Source organism: Palaemon carinicauda, chromosome 36 (genome assembly GCF_036898095.1).
Source record: "Palaemon carinicauda isolate YSFRI2023 chromosome 36, ASM3689809v2, whole genome shotgun sequence".
Taxonomy (NCBI): domain Eukaryota; kingdom Metazoa; phylum Arthropoda; class Malacostraca; order Decapoda; family Palaemonidae; genus Palaemon; species Palaemon carinicauda.
Genome location: NC_090760.1, coordinates 33,713,829 through 33,731,794, shown reverse-complemented (window position 1 = coordinate 33,731,794; position 17,966 = coordinate 33,713,829).

The window sequence follows — 17,966 nt, the reverse complement described above, 5'->3', positions numbered from 1 at the left end:
ATATATATATATATATATAAATATATATATATTTATACTGTATATATATATATATATATATATATATATATATATATATATATATATATATATATATATATATATATATATATATATATATGTATATATACATATATATATATATATATATATATATATATATATATATATATATATATATATATATATATATATGTGTGTGTGTGTGTGTGTGTGTGTGTGTGTGTGTGTGTATAATCAGCCATTACCAGTCCATTCCAGAACAAAAGCCTCAGATATTTTCTTCAACTTGTGTGTGTGTTTATATATATATATATATATATATATATATATATATATATATATATATATATATATATATATATATATATATATATATATGTATATATATATATATATACATATATATATATATATATATATATATATATATATATATATATATATATATATATATATATATATATATATATATATATATATATAGTAGGTAGTAGGATAGCCAGGGCACCAGCCACCCGTTGAGATACTACCGCTAGAAAGATATAGGGTCCTTTAACTGGTCAGGCAGTGCTACATTGGATCCTTCTCTCTGGTTACAGTTATTTTCCATTTGCATACACATACACCGAATAGTCTGGCCTATTCTTTACAGATTTTCCTCTGTCCTCATACACCTAACAACGCTGAGGTTACCAAACAATTCTTCTATCAAGGGGTTACCTTCTGCACTGTTATTGTTCAGTGGCCTCTTTCCTCTTGGTAAGGGTAGAAGAGACTCGTCAGCATTGGTAAGCAGTTCTTCTAGGAGAAGGACACTCCAAAATCAAACCATTCTTCTCTAGTCTAGGGTAGTGCCATAGCCTCTGTACCATGGTCTTTCACTGTCTTGGGTTAGAGTTCTCTTGCTCGAGGGTACACTCGGGTACAATGTTCTGTCTTGTTTCTCTTCCACTTGTTTTGTTAAAGTTTTTATAGTTTATATATAGATATTTGTTTTGATGTTGTTGCTTTTCTTGTAATATCTTATTTTTTCTATTATTTTTCCTCATTGGACTATTTTCCCTGTTGGGGCCCCCGGGCTTATAGCATCCTGCTTTTCCAAATAGGGTTCTAGCTTAGCAAGTAATAATAATATTAATGATTATACAAATACAGTTTGCTTTTATGTATAAACATAAATTTATATATATATATATATATATATATATATATATATATATATATATATATATATATATATATATATATATATTCAAATAAGCCTATATATATATTTATTTATTTATATATTATATATATATATATATATATATATATATATATATATATATATATATATATATATATATATATATATATATATATATATATATATATATATATATGTATGTGTGTGTGTGTGTGTGTGTACATACACACACACACACACACACACACACACACATATATATATATATATATATATATATATATATATATATATATATATATATATATATATATACGTATATATATACATATACATATATATATATATATATATATATATATATATATATATATATATATATATATATATATATTTATATATATAAAACTACAAAGAAAATTCTTTGCAACGTAACAACATTTCTTTACGCTTAAGTAAGACATAGCCCTTTTTTTTCATAGTCTTTGGTTTATGTATCCGTGTGAAGTAAGGTCATTCTATTTCATCAAGTTATTCCTCGGCAAAAAATCTGAACACTCACACTCCCTTTCCTCTGGCGTCCAAACAAATCTCATAGAATGTTACTTATCGACGCCATTACTATTGAACCATTATCATTTAACTACTATCATAGTATTATGTAGCCCTTTTCTTAGTTCTTAGTTTGCGTTTGATATCCACGTTTTAGCTAAATAGTTCACTCATGCGTTTACTTGCCTTCTCTTGAATTTATTCTTTTCCAATCCAAACTTTTTAAGGAGACTTAGCAACCCAAGCATCTATATGGTGTTCTAAATCAGAGCGGTTCAATGGCTGTTCATGACTGTCAGAGGCAATGTACATTGAAAATACACTAGCAGAACAATGCTCTAGGCACTGACCAATGTATGATTGGCGCCCAAGCTTTTCTCCACTGAAGCTAGGGAGCACCAGGAATTGGCTGCTGACGACTCAGCAGGTAAACCTCTATGCTCCCTCTTTCCTACCTAATGCTGCCAAAATGGCTCTTCCAAGAATCTTTTACTATGACAATACCGGACAACCAGATCTACTTCTTCCCTATGCGTAGTAGCCTAAACATCAAGATGATGCTTCATCCAGACCGAGGTCATATTTGTTGATATCATTTTGTCATTTCAATTTTATGCGCCTTTTCGTCGTAAAGGTACTTTCATTGTCAATCTTTATTTACTTATATATTTCCAAGTACTACCATCAACAACTGTGTTAGATTATTATTATTATTATTATTATTATTATTATTATTATTATTAATATTATTATTATTATTATTATTATTATTATTATTATGACACAAATCTGGCCCCTTGCAATTATTCAGTTTTCATATTGTAAACTTTAGATTATAATAGATTATAATAGATTATCATAGTTTTATAGAAATACAATACTTAGTAACCACCTTTAAATTAAACGTTGAACATAAGTCCTTCTCCAATTATGAATAGGTCACATTCCCACAAACCACTAATTCTGTGCATTATTACGTCTTTGATATACAAAAAAAAGTCTTCTTATCTTCGACGCTTTGACCTTGACCTTCTTTGGAGTATTAATTGTTCCATCGGTTACCTTAAAATCAAAATAACTTTCATAGGGGATTAAAAGTTCTTCATGTATCCACTTACTACTTATTGCTATACAAGCATCTCTTGCATATTCATTACCATCAGTTACTACATTTACCGACAACCATTAAAAAATAAACAAACGAAATTAACCAGGAGATTTTTCTTTTCGTCAATGAAGAAGGAATTATGAGAATAATACTCACTACGCCCTCCGGTCAAGGTCTCATACACAGAGAGAGAGAGAGAGAGAGAGAGAGAGAGAGAGAGAGAGAGAGAGAGAGAGAGAGAGAGAGAGAGAGACGCTCTGAAATGGTAGCTGAAACATGGAAAACATGCAGTGATCATGCATTTGTGAACTTATAGCAAACCATCCAGAATATAACGAAAGGAGACAACTGCTATATTCATCTTGATATAACAAACGCAGGATGGAGGGATGTCATATTAATAATTAAAAAAGATGCAACAAAAAGAGGTAATGTAATATATTTGTCTAAAGTTCTGTATTGGATATGAAAGTGAATAATGAATCATATGCTACCAAAAAAATGAGTTAAACTACGAAATCTATAAAGAATTCTTTTATAATTTCCTTCTAATAATTCTTTACTTATTGTTGTCATCTTCGTGTTCTTTTCATGGGTAATTGCGCGTCAATTCAGGGCAACGTTGCACAATGGTCTGGCCATTATTGCCAGAAACTTTAGAATGGAAGAAACTTTCCTTCTTACTGAGAGAATAAACAAACGTTGCGATATTGCATTACTTGAACAGACCTTAACTTTAATAAAGAATTATTAAAGGAAGTTTAAAATCGCATACTATTAGGACAGTTTATTAACTTATTCAAAGAGTCGGTTTTTCGTCTACTCACGGCACTTCCATATTTCTTTCATTGACAAAAAAAAAAAAAAAAAAAAAAAAAAAAAGTCCTTACAGATTTGTTAGAGACTTTTTACTTATTCATGAAGTGTGAACAAGATAAAAAATCAGTAATCCTAACATAACTCTACTGCATACCTAGAAAAAGTAGGAATACAATACAAAACGATTATGTTTTAAATTGCAACCACGCACAATTTCTAGTCAGTTAAATATTCCTTCCAATGATATGTTGCTAGAATAAATAGAAACGGCTATCAACAGGCAACTCAAGTAAAAAAAAAAAAATAAATAAATAAACGGGTTTCTCTTTAATATAGAGGCGTTAATAAACATTTTCTGTTCGACATAACCGTTGAAAGTTATTAGCAATGTTTTATGGTATGTTGGTACTTTAATTAAATACTGGATTTCACTATGGAAGGAAGCGTTTTGTATGAGCAACGAGATAGCTTGAATGTAAGAGCATAGGCCATTGGAAATTCAATCTATTTTCATGAACCCATCTCATTCCCATTACGGTCTCCAAAATACAAACAGAATTGTTAATTATAACGCATTTGTGCCTAGATTACGGTAAATTCAATAAAAGGATTTTTTAAGTCATCAAAGGTTTGCTTTGCGTTTTATTTGCCGTATTAAAATGTGTCTGAAGGCGAGTTCCTCTGTATATTAAGTTATAATCTGATGGTCGATTGATTGTTGGTGATCCTTACGAGTTCTTTATTGTAATATGTTCTTTTTAAAGTTTTTGCACGGTTTTTTTTTTTTTTTTTTTTTTGGCTTTTTCCTTTAAATCTCATGTATCGTAGGTAATTTTTTGAGTAAACTGTGCTAAAATCTCACAGAGTAAGTGGAAATAATAATAATAATAATAATAATAATAATAATAATAATAATAATAATAATAATAATAATAATAATAATAATAATAATAATAATAATAATAATAATAATAATAATAATATACTATATTTCAGTATCCACGAAATACAAGGGGAGTTCTTTAAATAAAGTGATTTAGTTAAATATATTTAATACTAAAATTCACAGAAAATACAATATCAATTTTCCCCATTAAATAAAAGCAAAACTTCAAGATGTTAGAGTTTAAATGTAAAAAAATGTATAAATGCATGAATATCTAACATAACCAGTACCGCACACATAAATAAACACATATATTCATGTAATAATAATAATAATAATAATAATAATAATAATAATAATAATAATAATAATAATAATAATAATAATATTTCAGTATCCACGAAATACAAGGAGAGTTCTTTAAATTAAGTGATTTTGTTAAATATATATAAACACTAAAATTTAAAAAAAATACAATGTCAATTTTCCCATTAAATAAAAGTAACACTTCAAGAATTTACAGTTTAATCATAAAAAAATAATGGATAAATGCATGAATGTCCAACATAACCAGTACCGCACACATAAATAATGACACATATTCATGTAGCCTACAAACAATCTATACAGCGCCATATCTATATACATATATAGCACTCAAGCCATGAAAGACTAACAATATATTCTTACGAAGTTGGTCTAGTTTACAGTAAATACAATGGTTTATTCATAATTTTATTTATATTTCATTTGTGCATTAAAGAGATGTTACCCGGCCCGTAAAATGCGTCGCTCTCATATAGATATAAGTATTTTATGTAAATTACGTAAGACTTTCGTAGTGAATTTCATTGTAATTTTTATTCAAGTTAGTATATGTATATTTACGTTATTTTTTAAGAATTAACTTTTATTTCACATATGTTTGATACGAAGTCTTACGCATTTTATTTGAGAGTGTTGTGGGATTCATGCGAGATATGAACTAGGGCTTAAGTAATGTTCTTTTACAATTAATGAGGTATTACGTCATGTTTGAGAAAGAATATTCTATAACATGTGCTTTAGAGATTTTGCGAAGAGCCAGGTGGTATGTTACTTTTTCTTTAATTTCTGGGATAAAGGGTGGGTAGAGCTAGCTGCCTGAGAGTAATGCTTGGCAACTTTGATGCTTGGCCCAGCCCCCATGCTACCAGACCTCGATCCTGGAACTTCTGGAATTAGCCAAATTTCATATAAAATGTGACACCAAGGTTAGGTTACAGAGATAGAGATATAGGCTACTGCCTGGGAGTGTTCAGTACGTTTCAGTGCGTCCTCTCCTAAATGACTCTGTGCCCCAAAGCAAATCGTGTGTCGTAAAGATCATAAGATGGAACAATGATCTTAATTCATTGTATTAGGGTGAGTGTTGACATTGTATAAAGTGTTTGTAATTGGTCCTGTAGGAAGGTTCAGATTTTGTAACGTGATCTGGTTATCTATTTTTCATTAAGTGTCAAAATTGTATATTGTATTATTCAGTTTAAATTTCAAGCTTTTGTATAATTGATATTGTATTATTTTTTTTCCTAGTATAAGTTTTATTCAGATATAGTAGTTCAAGTTAAGTTATCAAATAATTTCAGATCGTAACATATTTGTCTTAATCTAAGTTATGTTCAGTTTTAATTGTTTTCTAGTGACTTATTTTGATATGTAAATTATTTTCAAAGTGTTGTAACTCATATGGAATATATTTATTTTTGTAGAGTGTATTATTCCAATCATCATTATTTGGAACCAGATTCCGCTCGTTTCCTGTTAAGAACCACAGTAAGTTTTAAATACACCTTATTAATAATTAGAAGTAATAACCCAGTTTAGTTTTGAGTGTACTTAAGAGACTTTTGGATATTCAGTATTTTTTATATTGCTGTCTGGGAGTTATTTAACTGTCTCGGGATTCGTGTATTAATGTTTTAAAGTGTAACAGTTTTAATGTAAAAGCAAACAAGTAAGTTTGAAATTCTAGAGGTTGATTAACTTGCCAATCATAGTATATACAATATTTTATGTTTGGTTCCCAGTCACAAGCCGTAGGACAATATATTTTTAGTGCCCAGAACACGGGAGCTCTATCATATAATATATATATATATATATATATATATATATATATATATATATATATATATATATATATATATATATATATATATATATATATACATATATATATATGTTTATATATATATATATATATATATATATATATATATATATATATATATATATATATACATATGTGTGTATATATATAAAAAACATATAAATATATATATATATATATATATATATATATATATATATATATATATATATATATATGTGTGTGTGTGTGTGTGTGTGTGTGTGTGTGTGAGTGTGTGTGCGTGAGTGTGTGTGCGTGCGTGTGTGAAAATACGAAAGCTGACACGGAATGAGCATGAAATATGTATTATAACCTCGAAAGGAAAATCTATTTTTAGTTGCATTCATCTTTCACTGCTATAATACATACTGTGCATACTTCTCTCCAATATAATAAAAAATAAGTATTTCCCAGAGTTGAATATACTAATCTTGCTTTAATTTTTCATTTACTAGGTTGTTGTTTTATTCATGTCACTCACTCTTGTGGTACATGGGCCTTCTGTAACAAGAGGCATTAGAGTGGAATTATTGTGGGGGTGAGAGTCGACGGTCATGTGAAAATGACTATGCAGACAGGGCTTCTGAAATCTAAAATGGGGGAGGGTGGGGGAATTCGGGAAATGTCTTAAGATACAGGTGTGGAAGTCATTCATAAACACGAGTAACAAAATGGTTAAAACAGCTATTACCTATGGTGAGAGAGAAAGAGAAATATATATATATATATATATATATATATATATATATATATATATATATATATATATATATATATATATATATATATATATATATATATATATATATATATATATATATATATGTGTGTGTGTGTGTGTGTGTGTGTGTGTGTGTGTACATATATTAGAGATTGCTTATACAGTTTATAACAAAATTTGAATCTTTAATCTTAAGAATTTGAAATGGAGTGAGACTGGAGAATACCAGAGTTTGTATGGCGAAATTTGATAATGACCTGAACCCTGGTGGACTCAGTATCTTCAGGTCTTGTAGTGATCAACAGGAAATGACAAAGCAAAATCACATACATAATCAAAATTATTCCAAAATAGAATACAGCTTAGTTTCACTAAACTGTCAAAGGCTTATTGGTAGTCGTGGTGATTTAACGTTTCTTCAATTCTACCATCTACAGAATGGATGGAACCGGAATAGTGCAAAAGTTTGTCAAAGTGGTAAGTATTTTCCGATATGAACAGCTTTTAAATATGTCCACTTTTTTATAAACAAAAACAGATGCCTCTTGCTTCGTACATAAAGAAAAAGGATTGAAATATAGGATCTTGCATGACCACAATTACCCAACACTCTGGACCAAGTTATTGTTTGAACCTTGAATATGTTATGGACAGATAAACATTCAGTTAATGGCCTATTTTCCCTGTGCAAGATAATGTTGAAGAGGACTTTTGCGTTTCCTAGAGAATAAGGGCCGTTTGTCATCTACTTAGGGTGGCGTTTGCCACTTGCATTCTATTTCCTATGTTCTAATCTGGCTTGAGTCATCCATTTTTTATGCACTAACTACTAATCAGCATCAAATGACTTATTTTTTTACATTGAAAAAGTATATGATACTGCTTGGAGGCTCGTATACTTGAAAAAAAAAAAAAAAAAAAAAAAAAAAAAGAGGGCAGTTTGGTTTTAGAGAGGAATTGTCGTTTCCTATTTAATAATTTTCTTCTCACTTATTCTTTCAATTCAAGGTAGGTAAAACATTGTCCGAAAGGAGGTGCTAAGGAGGAATGCGGTAAAGTAGTGTGCAGAGTCCTCATTTTCTTGAAATAGATGCATATCATTAATATATACCCATGATGTCCATATATATACTTTTGGACCTCTGCATTATTTGCGAGAACTAAAATGTCTATGGTTTAGAGGAAACTTTAACGCCTAACAAGGTCAGTTATTAGAGCGATAGACACGAATAGGTTTAATTTCTTACAAATAAGAAAGTTATGGTTAATTTTTTGCTACATCCATGAAGGACACCCTGACCCTGATTTACATATCAAAGGTCTAGAATTCCTTCTGTAAAGTTGCCAGATTTTTAACTGTCATCTTTGGCCAGATATCAGAATAACAAGCCAACTTATAAGACAAATACGTATAAAGAAAGTGATCAAAACAAAGAAAATTATAATGAAACATAAATCTAGGAGAAATTATCATCATAAGGGAGGTAGATAAAAAGATATATATGGTAAGCATTGTCAAAGGGGAGGTCACACAGAAGAAGAATGCTGGTACAAAGATAAGAAAAATTATATGCCCACAGAAAGCACCGGTCAAAATACCCCTCAGGCACAGGCAAAGGATAATTCAAATCCTACAAATAGTACAGAAGTAAAATAGGATACCAGAAAATAACTAGCACACCATGAAGAGAGTACGGAGAATAGGGAAGCAATAGATATTATTATTATTATTATTATTACTATCCAAGCTACAACCCTAGTTGGAAAAGCAAGATGCTATAAGCCCAGGGGCTCCAACAGGGAAAAATAGCCCAGTGAGGAAAGGAAATAAGGAAATAAATAAATGAAGAGAACAAATTAACAATAAATCATTCTAAAATAAGAAACAACGTCAAAACAGACATGTCATATAATAAACTATCAACAACATCAAAAACAAATATGTCATAAATAAACTATAAAAAGACTATGTCCGCCTGGTCAACAAAAAAGCATTTGCTCCAACTTTGAACTTTTGAAGTTCTACTGATTCAACCACCCGATTAGGAAGATCATTCCACAACTTGGTCACAGCTGGAATAAAACTTCTAGAGTACTGCGTAGTATTGAGCCTCGTGATGGAGAAGGCCTGGCTATTAGAATTAACTGCCTGCCTAGTATTACGAACAGGATAGAATTGTCCAGGGAGATCTGAATGTAAAGGATGGTCAGAGTTGTGAAAAATCTTATGCAACATACATAATGAACTAATTGAACGACGGTGCCAGAGATTAATATCTAGATCAGGAATAAGAAATTTAATAGACCGTAAGTTTCTGTCCAACAAATTAAGATGAGAATCAGCAGCTGAACACCAGACAGGAGAACAATACTCAAAACAAGGTAGAATGAAAGAATTAAAACACTTCTTCAGAATAGATTGATCACCGAAAATCTTGAAAGACTTTCTCAATAAGCCTATTTTTTGTGAAATTGAAGAAGACACAGACCTTATATGTTTCTCAAAAGTAAATTTACTGTCGAGAATCACACCTAAAATTTTGAAAGAGTCATACATATTTAAAGAAACATTATCAATACTGAGATCCGGATGTTGAGGAACCACCGTCCTTGACCTACTTACAATCATACTTTGAGTTTTGTTAGGATTCAACTTCATACCCCATAATTTGCACCATGCACTAATTCTAGCTAAATCTCTATTAAGGGATTCACCAACCCTAGATCTACATTCAGGGGATGGAATTGATGCAAAGAGAGTAGCATCATCTGCATATGCAACAAGCTTGTTTTCTAGGCCAAACCACATGTCATGTGTATATAGTATGAAAAGTAATGGGCCAAGAACACTACCCTGTGGAACACCGGATATCACATTCCTATAATCACTATGGTGCCCATCAACAACAACTCTTTGAGATCTATTACTTAAAAAATCAATAATAATGCTAAGAAACGACCCACCCACTCCCAACTGTTTCAGTTTGAAAACAAGGGCCTCATGATTAACACGGTCAAAAGCAGCACTAAAATCAAGGCCAATCATACGAACTTCCCGACCACAATCAAGGGATTTCTGTACAGCATTGGAGATTGTAAGAAGGGCATCACATGCTCCAAGGCCTTTACGAAAACCAAATTGCAAACTAGGGAAGAGATGATTACCTTCAGCAAACCTATTAAGACGTTTTGCCAGAAGACGTTCAAAAACTTTAGATAATATGGGAGTTATGGAAATTGGGCGGTAATCAGTGGGATTTGAGCTACCACAAACACATTTACATAGAGGAGTAACATTACCAATTCTCCAACTAGTGCTAAAAGCTCCTCTTCTTGCTAACTTGCGCAAAATAACAGATAACTTTGGAGCTAAGAAATCTGCTGTCTTTATAAAAAACAAAGGAAAAATACCATTTGGGTCTACACCTCCATAAGCATCAAGGTCCATCAACAGAGCTTTAATCTCACGAGATCGAAAAGCTAAACTAGTTAGTTTAGCCTCAGGAAAACAGGAATGAGGAAGTTCAAGTTTTTCATTACTCTGTTTACTGTCAAAAACATCAGCCAAAAGGGTTGCCTTTTCCTTTGGACAGTGAGTGACTGAGCCATCTGGTTTAAGTAAAGGAGGAACTGTTGCATCTACACCAAAGAGTGCAGATTTAAGGGTAGACCACCATTTATGTTCCTGAGTTGTACCAGAAAGGGTTTCTTTTATGGTTAAATTGTACTCCATTTCAGTTGAGGCATAAACTCTCTGAGCAAAAGCTCGAAGCTGAGTATAGTTGTTCCAGGTCAAATCTGATCTGTTACCCTTCCAAAGTTGATAGGCCTCCTGCTTCTCCAAAAAAGCACGTCTACAATCATCATTGAACCACGGTTTGTCCTTCACTCGGTACCTTAGCACACGAGAAGGGATACGCCTATCAATTATGTTGACTAAATTCTCATTCAAAGGGACAACAGGATCTACACTATTATATAATTGTGACCAATTCAAGAACAAAAGATCATGTAAAATCCCATTCCAGTCTGCTTGGGATTTCATATAAATTTTACAAGAATATGATATATCAGGGACAGGCTGCTCAGTCTTCACTAATAATGAAATCAAGGCATGATCAGATGTCCCGACTGGAGAACCAACCTTACCAGTTATAACGCCAGGGGAGTCAGTGTATACAAGGTCCAAGCAATTACCAGACCTCTGAGTAGCTTCATTTATGATTTGCTCACAGCCTGATTCAGAGGCAAAGTCTAAAGCTCTTAAGCCATGGCGATCGGTAGGAGAGATAGAACTTAACCACTCCCTATGGTGAGCATTAAAATCACCAACAAAGACAAAAGAAGCCTTTCTATCATCTTCTTGTATCTTAGCCATAATGGTAAGAAGACAATCGAAGATAGAATCATCCATGTCTGGATTCCGGTAGATCGAACATAAATAAAAGTTGTTATGCCTGCCACAAACTTTTATTACCTGAATCTCATGACATCCACATTGATAGCAGGACTTATGAGAAGCAGGGTACTCGGTCCTAATATACACCGCCATTCCCCTGGCCCTAGGGATGGCATCACGTTTCAACATTATTGGCTTCTTAAAACCAGTTATAAGGAGCTCAGATGAGTGCCTCATATTAGAAACCAAAGTTTCTGAGCACAAAAGAATATCATACTGTCTGGACGCAACTGTAAGGTCTTGGATATTTGCATGAAGACCACGAATATTGCAATACAGAAGACGACATTGACGAAATCTAGGACGTACTGGTCCCGGATTTCGCTCAATGTCTCCAGACAGCATAAGAATTAATAGAAATAAAAAAGAGACAGCATACTTAAAAACTAGATTAACAAGAATTATAACAAAAACAATACGTACAGAATTATAAACAAAGTGATTGATGATACCCATAGACTATAGTAAAAAGTCGGAAAAACTGGTCAACATGGAGGAGCCGATACACCATGCAAGGCTAAATACCCTCCAGGATAGCCACTTCTACTGGAGGGAGGACAGTAAGGATGGTTTTGAGAAGAAAAATAATCAGAAAAAGGAAAAGACAACCTCTTGATAAACCACCAGGCATCCATGGCCCTTCTATTAAGCCTGCCCAACACACCATTTCAAAAAAACAAGAGGAAGAAAAAAAAAATAAGATAGAATAGTGTGCCTGAGTGTACCCTCAAGCAAGAGAACTCCAACCCAAGACAGTGGAAGACCATGGTACAGAGGCTATGGCACTACCCAAGACTAGAGAACAGTGGTTTAATTTTGGAGTGTCCTTCTCCTAGAAGAGCTGCTTACCACAGCTAAAGAGTCTCTTCTACCCTTACCAAGAGGAAAGTACACTGAACAAATTGCAGTACAGTAATTAACCCCTTGGGTGAAGATGTGTTAAGTATCTCATTGTTGTCAGATGTATGAGGAAAGACGAGAATATGTAAAGAATAGGCCAAACTATTCTGTGTAAGTGTAGGCAAAGAAAAAATAAGCCGTGACTAGAGAGAGGGATCCAATGCATTACTGTCTGGCCAGTCAAAGGATCCAATACCTCTCTAGTGGTAGTATCTCAACGGGCGGCTGGTGCCCTGGCCAACCTACTACCTATAAAGTTGAAGGTAGCTGAGGTTCATTCACGTTGCAAGGAACATATTCTTCCTTCCGACAGTAGGTACTGCTAACAAATAATGCCAAGATAAAAAGTAAAGAATGTCTCAATTTGTTGAATTCAGGAAGTATGGTCAACATTATCGGACTCAATACATTGACTGGTTATTTAGATATTCCTGCTCCCGCTATAAGGTGTGAGGACACATTAGTTAAGGGATTAACGGCAACCAGATTAACAATGTAGGAACTATAGATTTAAACATTGAAATATTGGAAAAGAAATGCTAAGTGCCATTTTTAGTTTTCCATAAAGTACCATTTCCCTCTAGAGCTTTGATTTCCTTTGAAACGATGCAACATTTTAAAGTCAATTTTGATTGTAAGAACAGAAGGTTAAATCTAAAGAGAAATAGTCAGGAAATATGTTTTCAACTTGTCGATGACAAGTCTACTACAAATCATGCCAATTTGCAAGAGTAAACAAATGAGACCGAGCTTGGAATATAGGCAAATGAAAATCTACTATGAAAAAAAAAAAAACAATATATGTGAAGCTATTCACAGGAAGAAGCTGAATATTTTCGAATAAAAAATATGAAGAGTCATACAACAAACGTAAACAAATTAACAAATATATGTATATATATATATATATATATATATATATATATATATATATATATATATATATATATATATATATATATATATATATATATATATATATATATATGTGTGTGTGTGTGTGTGTGTGTGTGTGTGTGGGTGTGTGTGTGTGTGTGCATATTTTGGAGGCACTGTAATCCCCTTTCCGTTGCAGTTCCTTTATATTTTCCACAAATTTCTACTATTTTTCTGAAAGATTTCAACCTCATTCCCTTCATTTGTTAATTTGTTTACGTTTGTTTTATGACTTTTCATATTTTTTATTCGAAAATCTTCAGCTTCTTCCTTTTTTTATAGTGATTTTCATTTGCCTATATTCCATGCTCGGTCTCATTTGTTTATTCATTCCTTTTCTCACCTTTACTACACGTAAATCTTTTTATTCAGTTTTCTGGGTTTACATTTTTGTTCTACTTATTATTCATTTCCTCTATTAGATTGTATTTTCGGTTGCGAGTTTTAAACAGGAATTTATCGAACTCGCCCAGAAAAGTAAAAAATAAATTATGTAAATGTGTGAAGTGAAATAAAATCTGAAATGACTTTTGAATTTTACCAAAAAACTTTATTACATCACTTGGTAGGTTCAAATATTTGCATATTTCTGTGCACACTTTGGATGTGGAGTTTACCTCATTCTTTAAGGATTTGTCTCCCTGGTAACAATTAAACACTTGTTTTTTTTCGTTTGCTGCAGTGCTTTGAAAAAATCTACTGATGGTATGCAATCTAAATTCCAAAATAATTTTAGTGTTAAAGTTTTTTGTCGATAATCTACAATGTTTATTCTTCAATTAGTAATATAGTATTATATAGGGGTATTCAGTAGCTAAAACAAGTGTACACAGCAATGTGAGCTGGCCAGTGGCATGTTATTCTTCAGCAGGTAATTCTCATATCATCGATAATTCATGCCATATCCTTTAAGTTTGGCAAATCGTTTTCTTCATAGATATGGATAATTGTTTGTGGTAAATGGATTCATACACTTGAATACTTGTTTTCCCCCTACACAAAGATTAACCTTTAAATATCTTTATTAAATATGTCAAAAATAAACCACATGAATATTTTTCCAAAATGGAACCCAAAATTTAACGATTGCAGAACATGAAATAGGTAAGTGTCCCAGAAACTCTGTGGGGCCTGTACGTTTTCTCTTTTACCATACATTTTCACTTACGTTTTCAACATTTTTTTCTGTGAGCTCCACTTCAGATGACGTCACAACATGCGCATGCGTAGACCTTGTATTTTCTCGATCTTGAGTCCAACCACAGAAGATTGGCATTTAGCCTTAGTGGATGTTCAGTTTACCACAGTGAATGAGACGGTAGGAGACACCCCACACTTTTTACTTTATGTAGCTTGGAAATTACGAAGAACATTTTAACTATAAGACAGACGAGACAGTCTTTAGAAAAGGGCAACAGATAAATAAAAAATACTACGATGTAACCAGTTTAAAGACATACCTAAAGGTAAGTTCACACGTATATATGGTGGTTAGTGTAAAAAAAGGAACATATGAAAAGGCATCTCACAAATACGAAGGGAGGTTACAGATTTATATCATTATGTGAACATAGTTTAGAAGTGAAATATGCTCCTTGGAATCATTTAAAGAGTGTAAAAACAAATCCTCAGGCCTTTCAAACTATATAGGAAGTGGTATAAAAGCTCCCTTCTGATCCTACCCTTAGTGGTAGGTATCACTTGCGTAACCAACATAAAAAGTGGGGCCTAAAAGAAGATCATGTAAAGGGTGAATTATTGAATGATTTTGCTGTGGTAAATGTTAATGTAAAATCACTGTTAGAACGTGAAGAGCATTTGAAAAGATAAAAGAACAAATACAAGAATGTATACTCACCCACAGTAATTCCACATTTACCAATATATTGAGTGATTTACTAGGAAAAATTGAGATCCTGAGGCCCCGCCGCTCAGAAAAAAAGATCTCTATTGCCTTTTATAGGGAGTGCATTTAGAGCTTTTCATGGCTTAACTGATCGTGTGGAACAAATAGAAAAATGGGAAAACAAAAGGGGAATTTAATTAATGCATTGATAGAAACTAATAATGAGAATATAGAAAACAAAAAAGGATGGAAGGATTTATTAATCAAGTTAACGTAAATATCTCCACCAAGATAGATGATTTGGAAAATTTATTCAAGATATTTCATGGGGTGTAAATTGAGTTAAGTGCTCATAAAGAGTCAGTGAATGGATTGTTGAGTGGCCAAAAGGAATCCTCAGCCCTGCTATAATTTCCCCAAAAACTTTGAAGGAAATCCTAGATTGGTGTATCATCAATAATCACTAAGCCTTTGGAGGAGGAGGCTTTTTTGTATCATACCATATCAACTGTGAAATTAATAAATTGACATTTATTGGTTTGATTCCTTTTAAAGGTATAATGTAAGATTGATATATTATACATCCCTTTCCAGTTAAAATTGAGAATGAAACAGTGGTATGGAATCACCCAAAAGCTAGTTTTACATTAAATACAAATAAATGATTGATTCCTCTGGAAGAAGGTGAACTAGAAATTTTTTTCTAATAGTTGAAATGAATTCCATGTGTGATTATGTGCAATTGAAGCCACCATTGAGTAAGTTTTCATGTTCAAAGGGATTTTTTTTTTTTTTTATCTGCCATTTAAGGCATTACATTTAGTTAATGAGATTTTTGTTTATATCAGTCACTCTAAGAATACACAAGTTTATAGCATAATGAACGTAAAATGATTCATAAATCCTTGCATAGTTGTCATTGCTGATTACGTATGTTATGTACCTAGTGTGTTTTTACATTTTGAATTTAATTGCTCGTTCATCACTAAGAGCTATGAGTATAAGATAAAATATTTTAGATTTGAACATTTGAATGTAATAGAAAATTCGGCGATGCAGCTTGAAAATGAATAAATTACAAATTTGACTGTGTTTAATATATTTCTTATCTTGTTCATTACATTGATAATATATAATGTTGTGAAGTATTTTCTTTTTAAGAAACTGGATAAAATAGATGAGTTACTGCTGGTTATTACTGGGAAAATAGTAAAATGAAATTGTTGTATGTTATTGTGTATAGATTCCATAAGAATGCAAAGAGCTGGCCAAGTGGTGTCAGGAAATGAGTTATTTCTTATATATACTCATAATGAATGAGTTAGTAAATGTACGTAATTCATTATTTCATAAGTTTTATTCGTTCATTAGAAGATAAAGAGACAAATGGATAGGGTTCATAATATAAAGAAATAAATTAGTTTTATTGAGAGACGAGAGAGTGATTGAGCTGTGGGTAGTCATATTGACTAAACCAGATGATGTTTGCATTTTTTTATTCATAACAGCCGGCCTTTCTCGGGGAAGGTGCTTACCACTAATATGACTATTAGCCACCCAAAAGCAGGTGACTTACGATAAAAAAGAGCGGCCATTTTGTTAGGTGGACGGGGATACTCCTGGAGTGATGGGTATAAAGAGAACCGCTAAAAAACAGGAGCCCTCTTCTTTCCCAAAACTAGAAAGTGATAAGGTCACGGTGGACCTATGGTCTGACCCTCATCTCACTTCGTCGTCAGGCTTCCTCTGTCGATACGACGACACTTCCCACTTCAGGAAAGCGGTACACATTGGCCGCCTTGTAAGCAGAGAAGGAAAAAACAACTCCTTCACTTCCACTTCAGGTAGGCGGTACCCTTTGCCCCTTGTAATGTCGGAAAACAAGCGCCCTCTAGTTTGTGATGTTAGAGGGGAGTCAAACAGAAGATAGTGACCATCTGGAATCCGGCTGAGAGTGGTGAGAGTGGGTACCCCGAAAGTACACTCGTACACCACAATCTCCACAAATTGCCAAATCAATAATAATAATAATAATAATAATAATGATGATGATGATGATAATAAGAATGACAATAATGATAATGATATAAATATACAATTTTGCTTTAGTGTTGACCTTGTAATTCAACTCTTAATCTTCCGGACAGAATCTTCCGGTTTATTCAGCTTTTTAGAAGGATACGTATTTTCAATAAATTCAGATCCTTATTTTTACTACATACAAAAATCCTAACAGTTTCTTTTCTTGATTTCAACTTTAGTTGACCATTAAACTAACCTTATTTTACTCAACCTATGTAGATAAATCTTGTACTCACACCTAACAATGATTTTTATGATGTTTTCCAGCAGAAATTTAGAATGTTGCCCGAAT